We start from the raw sequence: 20,658 nt of genomic DNA on the forward strand, positions 1-20,658 counted from the left end.
TATACAGTCTATTTTAACCTCTTCAGCCCCGGGGCACTTTCCGTTTTTGCGTTTTTGTTTTTTGCTCCCCTTTTTCCGAGAGCCGTAACTTTTTTATTTTTCCGTCAATCTTGCCATATGAGCGCTTTTTGCGGGATAAGTTGTACTCTTAAATTAAATCATAAGTTTTACCATATGGTGTACTGGAAAACAGCAAAAAAATTCCAAGTGTGGAAAAACTGCAAAAAAAGTGTGATGGCACAATAGTTTTTGGGATGTTTCATTCACGGTGTTCACTATATGGTAAAACTGATGTGTGGGTATGATGCCTGAGGTCTGTGCGAGTTTGCAGACACCAAACATGTATAGGTTTACTTGTATCTAAGGGGTTAAAAAAAATTCACAAGCTTGTCCAATAAAAGTGGCGCACATTATGCGCCATTTTCCGACACACGTAGCGTTCTCATTTTTCTGGATCTATGGCTCAATGATGACTTATTTTTTGCGTCTCGAGCTGTCATTTCTAATGGTACCATTTTTGCACAGATGCTACGTTTTGATCGCCTGTTATTGCATTTTGCGTAAAACTTGCGGCAATCAAAAAACGTAATTTTGGCGTTTGGAATTTTTTTGCCACTACGCCATTTACCAATCAGATTAATTGATGTTATATTTTGATAGATCGGGCATTTCTGAACGCGGCGATACCAAATATGTGTATATTTATTTATTTTTTAACCCTTTAATTTTCAATGGGGGGAAAGGGGGGTGATTTGAACTTTTAGGTTTTTTTTGTTTTTTTTATTTTTTAAAACTTTTCTTTAAATTTTTTTTTAATTTTACTAGTCCCCCTAGGGGGCTATAGCGATCAGCAATCCGATTGCTCTTATCTATCTGCTGATCACAGCTATACAGCTGTAAACAGCAGATTCAGTCACTTCCTGTTTCTCTCTGCTCTCGGCCGAGGGAAAACGAAAGTGAAACTTCATAGCTGCAGGCATCATCACATGACCCTGTGCTACGATGGCAACCACCGAAAGTCATGTGATCCCGCACGTGACTTCCGGTGGGGGCGGCGGTAAGTAAAAATCATGGCCGCGCGCATATAGATTTCACTGCCAGACGTTGGCAGCGAGATTTAAGGGGTTAAATGTTGCGAGTGGAAGAGATTCCACTCGCAACATGCAGGCACACATGTCAGCTGTTGAAAACAGCTGATATGTGTGCCAACCGCCGCCGCCTGCCCGCGGCAGGGGGCGGGGCTTAACGGGACACGCTCCATGATGGATATATCCGTCCATTGTTGTGAAGGGATTAATAAGTTACTTCTCAAAAGTGTTTTACAAGTAAAGTATTATAACCTAAAATAACACTTACAAGGACTCAGTTAGTTTCTATTTTGCAAAAAAATTCTACTCAAATATTTTTTATACCACCTTACTAGTTGTATCAGAGAACCAAAGGGAACTATATAAAATGACTAAGGACTATATCCGAAATGCGTATGTTTGTATTAGCCTTAGTGTGAGGTAGGATTTCTATCCTTTTATTTTAGTACATTTTTTACCTCTATGCCTTATTAAATTTTTAATGTATTTTGAATAAACAGATGATCTTAAGTAGATTCGATTGCTGAATATCTGTCATGGCACGGAATTAGGGAAGGTCCAGCGGGAGGTAAAACACACAACTAACAGGGGTTTTACCAAGACAAACAAGGGGTACACCAGAGACACATTAACAACAGTGGGCCCTAGCGCTAGTTAAAGGGAAGATGGACAGCTCCGCCACAACCTGCCACTGTACCGTGTACTCCCAGCCAGTCCCTATACAGGTTCCTCACCTGTTGCCAAGCAGGAACTTTAAGCCCTGAGTGACTCTACAATAGTCCAGGCTAGTGAGTGGGCAGGTAAGGGACACTAGTCCCACCATTGCACTAAAACAGCACAACAGGGCAGGAAGACAGACAGGGAGGAAACAACGATAAACTGCTGCAGTCAGTACCTGACAGAGGGTTACAGCAGCTCCTTCCACCTCTTGGCCCAGCATCCAAACGGCAAAGAATAACTGGCACCCTCTGCTGGTAGCAGAGGGTATATAAAAGTGCTGGGAGTGGTCCCAAACCGGAAACACCTGACCAGGATTCATTAGCTAATGGAAAGAAAACTACATTAACCCTATGACAGCCAAAGAAAAGTAAATCCATTTAATATTAAGAGTCTAGCATGAAAATGGCTCTCAAGTCCTGAATCTGTCACTAGTCTCATAATGCGAAGAGACAGGCGTGACAATATCCTTCCGATAGATCTTCTTCTGATGGCACAATCAGAATTTGCTGCAATGTTTCTTCAGTCTCAGGGTGAGATGACATTTTCTTCCTTTTTTTGTACTTTTCTAGTTGCAACCCAAGATCCTGACCTTTTGGACCATTTTTCTTCTTTGGATGCAATAGGAACCTAGACAGCCATAAAATCAGAAAGCATAGGAACAGCACATGGCAGTAACATTGTAGTCACCATGTTTTCCTCAGGATCAAGAACAGCTATTATTACAAAATAGTTTGTATAGAGTGATAACTTTTTGAGGAAATAATAACTAAAATAAAATGTACAGGTATAATAATTTTTAGGTAAAAAAACTATATTCTTTAGGTAAAAAACTATATACGAGCAGATATTTTGAAATTCAAATTCCCGGTTCTCCAAATTTTCTCTGAAAATTAGATTTGCAGAGAAAAGATTTTAATTCAAGAAAAGGAGAGAAAGACAAGCACTGTAAGGAAGCGAGCACAGCCATCTAGAATAATATTATTATTCTTCAATGGTGGCAGGCTAGAAAGACCGACTTTGGGTGATGTTCACTATGATATACAGAGGGTGAAATAAGTATTGAACACATCTTATATTTTCTACTTAAACATATTTCTAAAGGTGATGTTGATGTTAATTTCTCACCAGAAGTCAGTAACAACCCATCCAATCCACTCAGGCAAAGAATTCAAACCATAGATGTCCATAAATTAAATAACGTGTAGTAATGAGAAATGGCACAGGAAAACAGCACTGAACACATGAAGAAACAAACGTGCAAAACCCATGAAAAATCATGACATCAGCTAAAATCTATCAGTAATTTAAAAGCAATCCTGCAACTTAGTGAAAAATAATATCAGTTGATTCAACTTATGGCATATAAAAAGTTGTCTCATTACAAAGGTTCCACACAAGAAACATCTCAGGATGGGTAAAACCAGTGAGCTGTCTCAAGACCTTCGTAATCTCATTGTTGCAAAATATACTGATGGCATTGTTTACAGAAGAATAACCTAAACTACTGAACATTCTAGTGAGTACTATTGGAGACATAATCCAGAAATGGAAAGAACATCATTTCACCATAAACCGACAATGACTAGGTCCTCCACGCAAGATTTCAGAAAGAGGAGTATAAAGAATTATCAGAAGAGATATCTAAGAGCCAAAGAACACCTGTGGACAACTTGAGAAAGACCTGGAATCAGCGGGTACAATTATCTCAAAGAAAACAATAAGTGATGCACTCACCCTCCATGGCCTGTATGCATGCTCATCTTGCAAAACTCCATTGCTGAACAAAAATCATGCTCAAGCACATTTAAAATTTGCTTAACAACATTTAGGGAAATCTGGGAAATACTGAGAGAATTTAGTCTTGTCAGATGAGACAAAAACTGAACTCTTTGAATTCTATAATTCACACCATGTGTGGAAGGCTAAAAGGCGCTGCATATCACCTCAAAACACCAAACCAACAGTATAGTTTGGAGCTGGGAACATCATGGTGTGGGGCTGTTTTTCAGCATGTGGCACTGGCAAGCTTGAAGGAAGGAAGGATGAATGGACAAATGTACCAAGACATTCTTAATAAAAATCTGCTGCCATCTACCAGGATAATGAACATGACACAAGAGTTGACATTACAGCAAGACAATGATCCCAAACACACAGCCAAGGAAACTCTCAATTGGTTTTCATTGAAAGAAAACAAAGCTGCTAGACTGGCCCAGCCAATCACCTGATCTGAAAACAATAAAACAATAAATTATTAAAGGAACTAAAGCTCAGAGTCCATAGGAGTTCATGGTAGCTTCAGGGTTTGAAGAGTGTTTGTGTGGAAAAATGATCCAAATTCACACCTGAGCAATGCATGTGACTATTTTCTCCATACAGGAGGTGTCTTGAGGCTTCATCATCAACAAATGGTTTTGTATGAAGTATCCCTGTGTCATTTCTCATTATTACACATAACATAACTTATTGCATCCTATGTTCCTATATGCTAACCTTAATATTATGGGGACCACACCAAATACAGTCAATAACCACTTTCACAAAGGAATAAGGAGGTGCTCATATCCAAGAATAAAATTATGTTTATTATCAATATCTTAAAACAATTTGTACAAATAGTTTTTTCAAACTCTGGTCAAGCTGACAACACAAAGACAATCCAATGCCCACAATAATAATGGTAGGTAGCAATACTCTGCAATTGGGCACTTGCAATAAACAGCTAAGCTCATGAAAATAATTGTAAATAAATATCACCAACATTTTTTGAAAGGTCTCAATTCATTACAGCCTATTACATCCCAGGTCTGTGTGCGAATAATACCACTAGATGGATGTGCTGGAATGTCAGTGCTTGTCTATAGCTAAGTTGTGAGTGCTGTTTGTATTTGCAATTGGGGAACTGTAGACCTCTCTGGTACAGCACTAATAGCAAAGAATTGTTAATCTCTCTAGTACAGCACTAATAGCCATCAATGGGCATTACTGTTAATAGGGCACATGTAATAATAGCATGCTAACCTGTACAATGCAGTGATGGAACTTGGATGTCCAAATCCCAACGCGCGTTTCACCTTTTCTTCAGAGAACGTGTGTATGCTGTGTTACAAAGTGGATTATTTTATAGTGGTGCATGTGATTAGGGTGCAGCATCACGTGTGTGATGACGTTCTGCCACCGTTTACGTTCCCAATATCAACACGCAAGACCAAAAACAGTGTCCCTTCGGAGTTCCGGCCTTTGGAACACACACAGCATCTCAAGCACCATGGTAGTCCTACCATGGTGATCGAGTTTGCGCATGCATCTCAAGTGGCCGTACTATCGGAACTGGCTTCCAGGTATGGTAGAGGTCCCACATACAAGGAAAATAATCAGTGTGAATGGGCTATTATAGTGAGAACGAACTTACCATAATTACCTCTCAAATATGGAATTAATTGCAATTAGTTGTGTATATATAAACTTGAAACGAAAATTAAATATAATGTTGTGATGTGTGTGCTCACTGAGTGAACGTTATATCATGAGAGTGCTAAGTGAAGTGATTAGATAAATAAAGTGTGAAATAAATTGCCTAAAACAGATAAGTTTATACCCAATTTTACTTTCTGTCTATAATACTTACAGAAATTGATCCTACTATGAGAGGAGCTAAATTTAATTCTATAAATTGTCATATACACTATATCTATTAGTTACAGTAATTGCCTATTGGTAACAGTAATCATAATCAATAGCTTATTACACCAGCTGCTTACAACATCATTTGTTATTATTAATTGTTATTATACTTTAACTTTGTGGTCAAGTGGAATTTCAATTATATGTCCATCCTAATATCAGACAACAGGTCAATCATTTCATATATCAAGTCCAATAGTTATATTCTCTTGCTGAGATGTCATGGGATTAGTAATAAGGGAATAACCTTGGTCCACTGGTGTCTCCTTCATGTGACAATGATCGGTCCAGGTCCTCCCAAGATCAACAACGTCATCAATTCTTCATCATATCAATAGGAGTTATAATTATGTAAGGCATATATAAAGGCACGATATTAATAACTAAATAATCATATATCAGGCAATATAGTGATGGTCAGCTGATAAATCCAGTGTGTGACCCTGTCGATTTGTGTGAAACCCAGTCATCTCTAAGACCCATTACTTATAACATATAACTTAACTTATGCACATCTATGGTTTGATTTCTTTGTGTGAAATGGATTTGTTATTATCGATATCTGGTGAGAAATTAAAGGGAACCTGTCAGGTCAAAAAAGCGTTCTAAGTTAACCTACAAGCAGGGTGATGTGTGAGCTATTAACCCCTTGCTACCCATCTCTGTTGTAATATTGTATAATATGAAAGTAATAAAATACATTTTATTACTTTCATATATCTTATGTAAATGAGCAGGGGCTCTAGCCCCATGGACGTCTCATCACTAGAGTTGAGCGCGGTTCGTGGTTCGTGGTTCTCCAGTTCGCGGCTCGAGTGATTTTGGGGCATGTTCTAGATCGAACTAGAACTCGAGCTTTTTGCAAAAGCTCGGTAGTTCTAGAAACGTTCGAGAACGGTTCTAGCAGCCAAAAAACAGCTAAATCATAGCTTGGTTTCTGCTGTAATAGTGTAAGTCACTCTGTGAATCAAACTATTATCACATTTCAGTGTATAGTGTGCGTGAACAGCGCCTTCAGATCACTGCTGTTTCTATAATGGCGATCGCCATTTTTTTTTTTTTTTTTTTCTTGTCTTCCTTCCCTAAGCGCGCGCGTCTTGTGGGGCGGGCCAGCATGTCAGCCAATCCCAGACACACACACAGCTAAGTGGACTTTGAGCCAGAGAAGCAACGGCATGTGTGATAGGATCTGCATGTCACATGTCCCTGCATTATAAAACCGGACATTTTCTTCACGGACGCCATTATCTGCCTTCTGCGTCTTTGGTGTCAGACATCACTGTCGCAGCTCCGTCTTCCTGAGTCCTATAGCCGATACAGCTGTATGCGCTGCATACACAGCGTTAGACAGCTTAGGGAGAGCACTTTATAGCAGTCCTTTTAAGGGCTCCAACCGGCAGGGTCAGAGAGCCATAGGTGACAGGTCCTGCAAACAGCAACAGCGTCTGTGTAGCCCAGGTCAGGGATTTCCTACCTGCATTTCACCATTAGGAGGGAATAGAAAGGCAGGCTTCCATTCCTCTACCCAGAGCACCACAATCCTGCCACTGTACCCTCTTGTCCTCTGCACACTCCAACTGATAACTAAGCCATTATACTAGCAAACACTCAGTGTACCTAGTGGCATCCTATACGTGGCTATTGGACTTTGCTATAGTCCCACTAGTGCAAAGACATTTGCAGAGCGCGTCTGCCTGCATTGCACACTACAACTCATTCTAACCAAGCCATTATACTAGCAAACACTCAGTGTACCTAGTGGCATCCTATACGTGGCTATTGGACTTTGCTATAGTCCCACTAGTGCAAAGACATTTGCAGAGCGCGTCTGCCTGCATTGCACACTACAACTCATTCTAACCAAGCCATTATACTAGCAAACACTCAGTGTACCTAGTGGCATCCTATACGTGGCTATTGGACTTTGCTATAGTCCCACTAGTGCAAAGACATTTGCAGAGCGCGTCTGCCTGCATTGCACACTCCAACTCATTAAAACCAAGCCATTATACTAGCAAACACTCAGTGTACCTAGTGGCATCCTATACGTGGCTATTGGACTTTGCTATAGTCCCACTAGTGCAAAGACATTTGCATAGCGCGTCTGCCTGCATTGCACACTCAAACTCATTTTAACTAAGCCATTATACTAGCAAACACTCAGTGTACCTAGTGGCATCCTATACGTGGCTATTGGACTTTGCTATAGTCCCACTAGTGCAAAGACATTAGCAGAGCACATCTGCCTGCATTGCACACTACAACTCATTCTAACCAAGCCATTATACTAGCAAACACTCAGTGTACCTAGTGGCATCCTATACGTGGCTATTGGACTTTGCTATAGTCCCACTAGTGCAAAGACATTTGCAGAGCGCGTCTGCCTGCATTGCACACTACAACTCATTCTAACCAAGCCATTATACTAGCAAACACTCAGTGTACCTAGTGGCATCCTATACGTGGCTATTGGACTTTGCTATAGTCCCACTAGTGCAAAGACATTTGCAGAGCGCGTCTGCCTGCATTGCACACTACAACTCATTCTAACCAAGCCATTATACTAGCAAACACTCAGTGTACCTAGTGGCATCCTATACGTGGCTATTGGACTTTGCTATAGTCCCACTAGTGCAAAGACATTTGCAGAGCGCGTCTGCCTGCATTGCACACTCCAACTCATTAAAACCAAGCCATTATACTAGCAAACACTCAGTGTACCTAGTGGCATCCTATACGTGGCTATTGGACTTTGCTATAGTCCCACTAGTGCAAAGACATTTGCATAGCGCGTCTGCCGGCATTGCACACTCAAACTCATTTTAACTAAGCCATTATACTAGCAAACACTCAGTGTACCTAGTGGCATCCTATACGTGGCTATTGGACTTTGCTATAGTCCCACTAGTGCAAAGACATTAGCAGAGCACATCTGCCTGCATTGCACACTACAACTCATTCTAACCAAGCCATTATACTAGCAAACACTCAGTGTACCTAGTGGCATCCTATACGTGGCTATTGGACTTTGCTATAGTCCCACTAGTGCAAAGACATTTGCAGAGCGCGTCTGCCTGCATTGCACACTCCAACTCATTAAAACCAAGCCATTATACTAGCAAACACTCAGTGTACCTAGTGGCATCCTATACGTGGCTATTGGACTTTGCTATAGTCCCACTAGTGCAAAGATATTAGCAGAGCACATCTGCCTGCATTGCACACTCCAACTTTTTTAAACTAAGCAATTTTACTAGCAAACACTCAGTGTACCTAGTGGCATCCTAAACGTGGCTATTGGACTTTGCTATAGTCCCACTAGTGCAAAGACATTTGCAGAGCACGTCTGCCTGCATTGCACACTACAACTCATTGTTACTAAGCCATTATACTAGCAAACACTCAGTGTACCTAGTTGTATCCTAAACGTGGCTATTGTACTTTTGTCTATTCACAGTATTGGAACGATATTTGCAGCACGTCTGCCTGCATTGCACACTCAAACTTTTTTAAACTCAGCCATTTATAGTAGCAAACACTCAGTGTACCTAGTTGTATCCTAAACGTGGCTATTGTACTTTTGTCAATTCACAGTATTGGAACGTTATTTGCAGCACGTCTGCCTGCATTGCACACTCAAACTTTTTTAAACTCAGCCATTTATAGTAGCAAACACTCAGTGTACCTAGTTGTATCCTAAACGTGGCTATTGTACTTTTGTCTATTCACAGTATTGGAACGATATTTGCAGCACGTCTGCCTGCATTGCACACTCTAACTTTTTTAAACTCAGCCATTATACTAGCAAACACTCAGTGTACCTAGTTGTATCCTAAACGTGGCTATTGTACTTTTGTCAATTCACAGTATTGGAACGTTATTTGCAGCACGTCTGCCTGCATTGCACACTCAAACTTTTTTAAACTCAGCCATTTATAGTAGCAAACACTCAGTGTACCTAGTTGTATCCTAAACGTGGCTATTGTACTTTTGTCAATTCACAGTATTGGAACGTTATTTGCAGCACGTCTGCCTGCATTGCACACTCAAACTTTTTTAAACTCAGCCATTTATAGTAGCAAACACTCAGTGTACCTAGTTGTATCCTAAACGTGGCTATTTTACTTTTGTCTATTCACAGTATTGGAACGATATTTGCAGCACGTCTGCCTGCATTGCACACTCTAACTTTTTTAAACTCAGCCATTATACTAGCAAACACTCACTGTACCTAGTTGTATCCTAAACGTGGCTATTGTACTTTTGTCAATTCACAGTATTGGAACGTTATTTGCAGCACGTCTGCCTGCATTGCACACTCAAACTTTTTTAAACTCAGCCATTTATAGTAGCAAACACTCAGTGTACCTAGTTGTATCCTAAACGTGGCTATTGTACTTTTGTCTATTCACAGTATTGGAACGTTATTTGCAGCACGTCTGCCTGCATTGCACACTCTAACTTTTTTAAACTCAGCCATTATACTAGCAAACACTCACTGTACCTAGTTGTATCCTAAACGTGGCTATTGTACTTTTGTCAATTCACAGTATTGGAACGTTATTTGCAGCACGTCTGCCTGCATTGCACACTCAAACTTTTTTAAACTCAGCCATTATACTAGCAAACACTCACTGTACCTAGTTGTATCCTAAACGTGGCTATTGTACTTTTGTCAATTCACAGTATTGGAACGTTATTTGCAGCACGTCTGCCTGCATTGCACACTCAAACTTTTTTAAACTCAGCCATTTATAGTAGCAAACACTCAGTGTACCTAGTTGTATCCTAAACGTGGCTATTGTACTTTTGTCTATTCACAGTATTGGAACGTTATTTGCAGCACGTCTGCCTGCATTGCACACTCAAACTTTTTTAAACTCAGCCATTATACTAGCAAACACTCACTGTACCTAGTTGTATCCTAAACGTGGCTATTGTACTTTTGTCAATTCACAGTATTGGAACGATATTTGCAGGACATCTGCCTGCATTGCACACTCAAACTTTTTTAAACTCAGCCATTATACTAGCAAACACTCACTGTACCTAGTTGTATCCTAAACGTGGCTATTGTACTTTTGTCTATTCACACTACTGCAAATCTATGTGCAGCACCTCTGCATGACAACCTCGTGCTCTGTTTTTAATAAGCTATAATGATAGCACAAAATACTGCCATTTTGTGGCATCATAGAACTGGCTGTTGTATTCCATTAGTGCCCCACTGGTGACAAGCTATTTCTAGCACCTCTACATCACACCCTCATGCACATTTAGCTACGCTAATGTTATAGCAAACTCATGGAATTCATTGCTGCATTTCATAATTCGGAGGGATAGAAAGTCAGGCTTCCTTTAGCTTTTCCTTCTGTTCATAGACAGCATCTCCAAGACAAATTTCCCCTCCACGTCTAAGTGTGGAGAGGCAGCTAGTGCGCATGCGTGTGCCGATGTACCCCAGCTGCAGCATAATTACAGTGTTTCGCCTAGTGAGTATGCTCAGCCTGACTGTGCCATTCCTGACGCTAAGTCTTCATTTCGGGATACAGCGCATGCTCCCACACTAAGTGTGAAAAGCCTCTTTGCACAGGTGCTTGCATTCTGTGCCGGGTCTAAGTCCTGTTTTGTGCCTAGACACCATGCTAAAGCTGATAGTCTTTTTTCAGAGACTGTATTTCATGCTACTGAGCATGCTCAGGCACTTCCTGCATCAGAGACTAGGTCCGGTAATGAACTCTTTGGCCCTGGCCCTGATGTGGGGGTCCCATATAGACCACAGGGCATCAGGTGTCCTCCCAAATGGCTTGCAGAGGCCCACACCTATGACTTGTCACCGCATTATTGATGGTCAGACGATGACTGGTGAGGTGTTTGGGTCATGGCAGCCATGAGGTCATCATTGAAGTTGCGTTTCCAAATAGGACGCTAGTTATGCCACTCATGACGTGTCACTCTGCTTTTGTCTCCAGGAGGTGCATTGTGGTTCACCCTGGTTTGGGGCGGACCCAGGTTATAAAAGGGGCTGGAGCCAACAAGGAGGTGCGCAGTCTTCTATTATGCTCCGAAAGAGCACACCTCCATGTGTTGAACCCATTGCGGCTTTAGGCCAGAGGTAGGCAGGGATAGGGTGGTGGATGCAGGCCACCACCACAGTTGGTAACGCAGAACGGTTAAGACCAGCTCCTGTCCTAACAGTCCTGCTTGTGCAGCCCAGTGGCATTAACAGGCCTGCTGCTGCTGATGCGCCTGCTGTCCACAGGTGTGGCCCCTACGCACACGGTCAGCGTACTCAATGGCCCCTGTGTTGTTAACAGGGAGTTCCTGGGCTGGGTGGGCATGTGGACCCTGTGACGCTAACAGGGCTCACAGTCTCCAGATCCGAATGGCGTCTAACTCGGTTCAGGCTACTATTAGTTTCATAGCCACACAGCTCTGTATCCTCCACCAAACCTTCAAGTTGCCAACCTCTCCTTTTCCAACTGGGAGCACGGTGGACACTGACTGCTGAAGGTGATATATACCTTTCTCTTTCTTTTCTTATTAATTTTTGTTATATAGCGGTCACAGATTATATACCACTTTATCCAAATCTGCCAGTCCCACTGTAACAGATGTTGTTTCTTCAGCAAATGTTACAGTTGTTTAACCACCAAATCCACGGACCAAAATTTTTTTCCCCTTTCCAACACACCTGTTCCCCTTTCCAACAGCATCTGTCCTTTTTCAACTCATTTTGGGATATGACCAAAAGTGCAACTGTGCAGGGACACCGTACTCAACGCCATCTCAGCACAGCAGCCATCCCTCGGTCCCTCCGATGTGGACAAGTAAAAGACCATTTCCTCCTATCCATGACAAAGTGTTGAGATTCACTCTGTGCAGCACTGGTGTTTAGTGGAAAAGTAGATCTAAGATTGCGTACCACATTCTGCAGATACTCCTGTATACGTGCGTCTATTTCTATGGCAGGAATTAGTTCGCCAAATTTTGTCTTGTACCGGGGATCTAACAGTGTGGCAACCCAGTATTCAGGATTACTTCAAATTCATACAATCCGAGGGTCATGTAGGTAGTGCAGCAAGAAGGCGCTCATGTGTCTTGTGCATCCAGGAGGACCAAGTCCTTGGTGTGTTGGTGGCAGAGAGGTGAGAATCGTGCATCCTTCCTCTGCCCTCTACCCACAACCTCGCACAACCGAAATGTGAGCAAGCTCTCACTCATCTGCTGAGTCTTCCATGCCCATCGCCAGTTCGTCCTCCATTTCTTCATGGGCTCCTGCACTTTCATCAACACTTTTTGCTGATACTATGCGCCCTTGTTAATCCCTCTCCCTCACCATGACTGCCGCATAGGTGCCGCTGACCATCTGGACCTCGTAGATCTTGTTATCCCTTCCGCATATGACTCCTCCTGTACTTCCTCCCCTTCCTCTTGTCCCAACACCTGACTCCGAATAATAATTACAGTGTGCTCCATCATGTAGATGACCAGAATTGTCACGCTGAGAATGACATTGCCAGTGCTAAACATCTTCGTCGACATTTCAAAACTGTGTAGCAGGGTGCATAGGTCCTTGATCTGACACCACTCCAGCAGCGTGATCTGCACCACCTCTGGATCAACTTATCCCAGGCTATATGTCTTACCGTATTTCAGCAGGGCTCTGCGGTGCTGCCACACACGCTGCAACATGTGCAGATTCCAATTCCTGCGTGTCGGAACATCGCATTTCCGGCGTTTAACTGCCAGACCCTAAGACTTCCGTAGTGATGAAAGTTGTTGAGCTGCTGTGTGCGCACGATGGAAGTGAGCACATAGCGAGCGTGCCCGCTGCACAAGGCCATGTAGGCCGTGATGGTGTTTTAAAAATTGCTGGAGAATTCGGATCAACACGTGAGCCATAAAAGGCACGTGTGTCACATTGCCCTGAGGATGGCCCGCAGCCAGGTTTGCATCATTGCCGCACACGGCTGTTAAGTCACCAACGGAGTCCGCTCCGTCAATTTGTACTCCGGTCGCCAGGTGACAACGTGTTCCTTTCATGAATAGTGCTGATGATGGGAGAGTAGTCGATGCCAGCGGCGCAGGTGGACGCAGGTTATGCTCACCCACTGGGCTGCATTACCTTGACAGATGCAGAATCTCTGGCTGAATGTAGCTGGTGGGTATCTCACAGATGAAATACCATCATTCAGCTACAACCAATGGGAAGACACCACACCCTTTTTTATGCCCATCCTGTCTGCAGACCACTGCCAGACATAGCTATGAACCTCTGGTTAATTTTACCCCCAGTTCAGTTTTATGATTTTGTGTGCTTGTTACCTGACTACTTTTCCTGCTTGCTGTTTATGTACCTTGTTGGCCGATACGCATTTCACCTCTGCTTGTTTTCTGATTAAGTCCTGGCCGTCCCATTCTGTTCCTGTTCCTCAATTAATGTTTTGACCCTGCCTGACTACTATTCTCTGTAATAGCGGTGTGACTCACATTTCCCATACATTTCAAAGTAAAACTTTGACCGCCTGATGGCATTGAGCTCTGCTGCCAGCATAGTAAGGAGGTGTGTGGTAGTCCTTGTGCGCAGTTGCAAGGAAGGGTGGCCTGACCACACAGGGTTTGCGCAAAGGTAGAGGACCCACACGAGGTTGAAGAGGCAGAAGCAGTGTATTAACTTCTACATACAGAACAAGGATTGAAACAACTCGTGGGGACGGCAAGACTTGTACAGCAGACCCTTCTCCATCTCTCACCATAGTTTGCCAGTGCCCAGTCAGTGACATGTAATGACCCTGTCTATGCTTACTGGTCCAAGTATCTGTGTTGAAATGCACCCTGTCGCACACAGATTTTCTCAAGGAAGTGGTGATGTTGTGTGCGACATGCCGGTGTAGCGCGGGCATGCTTTTCTTGGAGAAGCAGTGGTGATTGGGCATCTGGTACTGGGGCACAGCGACAGACATAAGGTCTGTAAAATCCTGTGTGTCCACTACGCGTAAAGGCAGCATTTCGGTAGCCAACAGCTTACAGAGGGATAGAGTCAACCACTTAGCTTTGTCATGGGTCGCAGTAAGTGGCCTTTTATTTGACCACATCTGAGGGACAGAGATCTGGCTGCTGTCTGTAGACGGTGTTGAGTAGGGTGTCCCTGGAAAAATGCAGGTTTGTGAGAAAAGTGCAGGCGGAGACATGATGTTGGCTTCATCTTGCCTTCAGATCTGTTCATCTTGTATCATTTTTAAAAAACACAGCAAGCAAGGGTTACTCCAAGCGGAGTCTCCCTTTTTTTCCAAAAATTGGGCCCCACACAGACACCTTATCAGTGGCAGCACTTGTGCCCTAGTTGCAAACAGGATGTTTTGATTTGCATCAAGCACATTCCAAATCCACAAGCATTTACTCTCCCCAGGATGACACAGGGGTAGTAAATTCCTTCTGGATCCATGACTTGTTCATTTTGATGAACGTCAGTCTGTCCACATTGTCACTGGACAGACGCGTGCGCTTATCTGTCAGCACACACCCAGCAGCACTGAAGACACGTTCAGAGACAACGCTGGCAGCTGGACACGACAAAATCTTCGAGGCGTAACTGGAGAGCTCTTGACATTTTTCTAGATTTGAAGCACAAAAGGAGCAAGGCTCCATTTGCAAAGTCATTGCATCGATGTTCATTTGGAGATACTCCTGTATCATCCTCTCCATCCGTTGACTATGTGTCAGACTTGTTGTCTCTGGTGGCCTTGCAAAGGAGGGTCTAAAAAAATTATGAAAAGATTCCATAAAATTGCTGTTACCAGCACCAGATACGGTCCTACTGGTACGGGTAGACTGTTGAAGATGACGAGGCCGTCCCATGTTTGTCAAGTTACAACTGGGAGAATCACTCCCTTCACCTGCACGGTTGTTTGGTGGAAAAGCCGAGCTAAGATCGAGTAACAGCTTCTGCTGATACTCCTGCATACGTGCGTCCCTTTCTATGGGTGGAATTATGTCACAAAATTTGGACTTGTCCCGGGGATCTAATAGTGTGGCAAGCCAGTAGTCATCATCACTTCTAATTTTGACAATACGAGGGTCATGTTGGAGGTAGTGCAACAAGAAGGCACTCATGTGTCTTGCGCAGCCATGCGCACCAAGTCCACGCTGTGTTTGTGGCATAGAGGTGCTAACCGTTCTTTCTTCCTCTGTCATCTCCCCCCAACCTCTTTCAACTGAAATTTGACCAAGGTCCCCCTCATCTGCTGAGTCTTCCATGTCCATGGACAGTTCGTCCTCCATATCTTCATGTCCTCCTGCACCTTCCTCAACATCTCACCTGCTACCATGCGCCCTTGTTGATCCCTGTCCCCCATGGTCCCATGCCTGCCGCGTTGGTGATGATGAACGTCTGGACCTTGGTGATGTTGTTGTGTCTTGCGCATATGAATCCTCCTGTAGTTCCTCCCCTTCCTGTTGTCCCACCCCCTGACTACGAATAGTGTTTAGCGTGTGCTCCAGCATGTAAATGACTGTAATCGTCATGCTGATAATGGCATTGTCAGCGCTAAACATATTCGTCGCCATGTCGAAACTGTGCAGAAGGGTGCATAGGTCCTTGATCTGAGATCACTCCATCAGGGTGATCTGCCCCACTTCTGCATCTCGTTGGCCCAGGCTATACATCATGACGTATTGCACCAGGGCTCGCCGGTGCTGCCACAGTCGCTGTAACATGTGGAGAGTTGAATTCCAGCGTGTCGCCACATCGCATTTCAGGCGATGAACCGGCAGGCCGAAAGACTTCTGGAGCGATGCAAGTCGCTCAGGTGCGGCGGTTGAACGGCGGAAGTGAGCACTGCAGACAGTTTCCGTGCCCTGGTCAGAAGGCCATCTAGGCCGGGATAGTGTGTTAAAAATTGCTGGACAACAAGGTTAAACACGTGAGCCATACAAGGCACGTGTGTCACCTTGCCCAGGCGAAGGGCCGCACCCAGGTTTGCAGCATTGTCGCACACGGCCTTACCAGGCTGCAGGTTGAGTGGAGACAACCATTTATCAAAATCAGTCTCCAGAGCTGCCCACAACTCAGTCGCTGTGTGACTCCTATTTCAAAGACATGTCAAGCTAAAGACCGCCTGATGCCGTTGCGCTCTGCTACCAGCATAGTAATGAGGGGTGCGTGATTCCTTCTGCGCAGTGAGAACGCTGGTGGCCTGACCAGGCAGGCTTGGGGCGGAGGTGGAGGACCCAGATGAGGTGGAGGATGCAGAAGCAGTGGCGGAACTTGGACAGACAGAGGATTGACACACAAGTCGTGGGGACGGCAAGACTTGTGCAGCAGACCCTTCACCATCTATCACCATAGTTACCCAGTGGCCAGTCAGCGACATGTAACGTCCCTGTCCATGCTTACTGGTCCAAGTATCGGTGGTGAAATGCACCCGTTCACACACAGAGTTTCTCAAGGAAGCGGTGATGTTGTGTGCGACATGCTGGTGTAGCGCGGGCACACCTTTCTTAGAGAAGTAGTGGCGACTAGGCATCTGGTACTGGGGCACAGCGACAGACATAAGGTCTCTAAAATCCTGTGTGTCCACTAGGCGGAAAGGCAGCATTTCTGTAGTCAACAGCTTACAGAGGGATAGAGTCAACCTCTTCGCTTTGTCATGGGTCGCAGGAAGTGGCCTTTTATTTGACCACATCTGAGGGACAGAGATCTGGCTGCTGTGTGTAGACGGTGTTGAGTCGGGTGTCCCTGGAAAAATGCAGCTTTGTGAGGAAAGTGCAGGCGGAGACATGATGTTGCCTTCATCCAAAGTTGGTGCTATCGATGTCTGAGAGAGCTGTACACACTCACTTGTTTCCCCTTCCAAACCAACTGACGACCTACCAAGCAAACTGCCTGTTGCGGTTACAGTGGTGGAAGTTGTGGGTGGAAAAACAGGTGTGACAGCTGTCCCCACAGTCCTAGAAGATGACGAGCGCGCGGATGCACTGGAAGGGGCAGGCGGTGGATGGTTCGCTCCGCTAGGCCGCATTGCAGCACGGTGAGCTTCCCATCGGGCCATATGATATTTATTCATGTGACGATTCATGGAAGAAGTTGTCAAACTGCTGAGGTTTTGACCTCTACTAAGAGAACCATGACAAATTTTACAGATCACATAATTTGGGCGATCTTTTTCTATGTCAAAAAAGGACCTGGCTAGGCAAGGCTTAGAGGCCATGCGACCTGTTGATCCACCCCGAATAATGCTCAGAGGCAGAGTGGTGGCTGAGGATGCAGTTGTAGACGTGCTACCAGTGCTCCGACTGTGTCCAGGAAGGCGCCAGGTTACTTCGACGTCGGTTGCATCCTCCTCCACCGCCTCTGTTGACCTCCTCGAGTGTCTGACTGTGGGTTGACAGTAGGTGTGATCTAGAACTTAATCATCAATTGTTGTGTTTGCACTCCCCTACCCCTCAGACCGAGTTTCTTCTTGCCCTGACCGAATATTTAAGTTGTCATCCCAATCGGGTATCTGCGTCTCATCTTCATCAGTATGTTCCTCATTGCCTATAACCACAGTTGTTGGAAAGGCAGCATTTTGGTAGCCAACAGTTTGCATATGATGAAAGTCAACCTCCAAGCCATTTCATGCCCTTCTAAAAGCATGTAAAACACAGCGAGGGGACTCCAACCACAGTCTCCCTCGTTGCCACTAACTGGGCCACACACACCCCACTTGACTGGCATCGGTTGACCCCCCCTTTTGACAAAGAAAAAGATGCTTTGCATGAAGCACTCTCAAAAATACGCGTGCCTTTCCCGTCCCCTGGCTGACCCAGGGGAAGAAAAGTCCTCTGAGAGCCATGACTTGTTCATCTTGGTTCTTTTAGAGACACAGCGAGGGGACTCCAACCACAGTCTCCCTCGTTGCCACTAACTGGGCCACACACACCCCACTTGACTGGCATCGGTTGACCCCCCCTTTTGACAAAGAAAAAGATGCTTTGCATGAAGCACTCTCAAAAATACGCGTGCCTTTCCCGTCCCCTGGCTGACCCAGGGGAAGAAAAGTCCTCTGAGAGCCATGACTTGTTCATCTTGGTTCTTTTAGAGACACAGCGAGGGGACTCCAACCACAGTCTCCCTCGTTGCCACTAACTGGGCCACACACACCCCACTTGACTGGCATCGGTTGACCCCCCCTTTTGACAAAGAAAAAGATGCTTTGCATGAAGCACTCTCAAAAATACGCGTGCCTTTCCCGTCCCCTGGCTGACCCAGGGGAAGAAAAGTCCTCTGAGAGCCATGACTTGTTCATCTTGGTTCTTTTAGAGACACAGCGAGGGGACTCCAACCACAGTCTCCCTCGTTGCCACTAACTGGGCCACACACACCCCACTTGACTGGCATCGGTTGACCCCCCCTTTTGACAAAGAAAAAGATGCTTTGCATGAAGCACTCTCAAAAATACGCGTGCCTTTCCCGTCCCCTGGCTGACCCAGGGGAAGAAAAGTCCTCTGAGAGCCATGACTTGTTCATCTTGGTTCTTTTAGAGACACAGCGAGGGGACTCCAACCACAGTCTCCCTCGTTGCCACTAACTGGGCCACACACACCCCACTTGACTGGCATCGGTTGACCCCCCCTTTTGACAAAGAAAAAGATGCTTTGCATGAAGCACTCTCAAAAATACGCGTGCCTTTCCCGTCCCCTGGCTGACCCAGGGGAAGAAAAGTCCTCTGAGAGCCATGACTTGTTCATCTTGGTTCTTTTAGAGACACAGCGAGGGGACTCCAACCACAGTCTCCCTCGTTGCCACTAACTGGGCCACACACACCCCACTTGACTGGCATCGGTTGACCCCCCCTTTTGACAAAGAAAAAGATGCTTTGCATGAAGCACTCTCAAAAATACGCGTGCCTTTCCCGTCCCCTGGCTGACCCAGGGGAAGAAAAGTCCTCTGAGAGCCATGACTTGTTCATCTTGGTTCTTTTAGAGACACAGCGAGGGGACTCCAACCACAGTCTCCCTCGTTGCCACTAACTGGGCCACACACACCCCACTTGACTGGCATCGGTTGACCCCCCCTTTTGACAAAGAAAAAGATGCTTTGCATGAAGCACTCTCAAAAATACGCGTGCCTTTCCCGTCCCCTGGCTGACCCAGGGGAAGAAAAGTCCTCTGAGAGCCATGACTTGTTCATCTTGGTTCTTTTAGAGACACAGCGAGGGGACTCCAACCACAGTCTCCCTCGTTGCCACTAACTGGGCCACACACACCCCACTTGACTGGCATCGGTTGACCCCCCCTTTTGACAAAGAAAAAGATGCTTTGCATGAAGCACTCTCAAAAATACGCGTGCCTTTCCCGTCCCCTGGCTGACCCAGGGGAAGAAAAGTCCTCTGAGAGCCATGACTTGTTCATCTTGGTTCTTTTAGAGACACAGCGAGGGGACTCCAACCACAGTCTCCCTCGTTGCCACTAACTGGGCCACACACACCCCACTTGACTGGCATCGGTTGACCCCCCCTTTTGACAAAGAAAAAGATGCTTTGCATGAAGCACTCTCAAAAATACGCGTGCCTTTCCCGTCCCCTGGCTGACCCAGGGGAAGAAAAGTCCTCTGAGAGCCATGACTTGTTCATCTTGGTTCTTTTAGAGACACAGCGAGGGGACTCCAACCACAGTCTCCCTCGTTGCCACTAACTGGGCCACACACACCCCACTTGACTGGCATCGGTTGACCCCCCCTTTTGACAAAGAAAAAGATGCTTTGCATGAAGCACTCTCAAAAATACGCGTGCCTTTCCCGTCCCCTGGCTGACCCAGGGGAAGAAAAGTCCTCTGAGAGCCATGACTTGTTCATCTTGGTTCTTTTAGAGACACAGCGAGGGGACTCCAACCACAGTCTCCCTCGTTGCCACTAACTGGGCCACACACACCCCACTTGACTGGCATCGGTTGACCCCCCCTTTTGACAAAGAAAAAGATGCTTTGCATGAAGCACTCTCAAAAATACGCGTGCCTTTCCCGTCCCCTGGCTGACCCAGGGGAAGAAAAGTCCTCTGAGAGCCATGACTTGTTCATCTTGGTTCTTTTAGAGACACAGCGAGGGGACTCCAACCACAGTCTCCCTCGTTGCCACTAACTGGGCCACACACACCCCACTTGACTGGCATCGGTTGACCCCCCC

The sequence above is a fragment of the Anomaloglossus baeobatrachus genome, chromosome 6 (assembly GCF_048569485.1).
Source record: "Anomaloglossus baeobatrachus isolate aAnoBae1 chromosome 6, aAnoBae1.hap1, whole genome shotgun sequence".
Lineage (NCBI taxonomy): Eukaryota > Metazoa > Chordata > Amphibia > Anura > Aromobatidae > Anomaloglossus > Anomaloglossus baeobatrachus.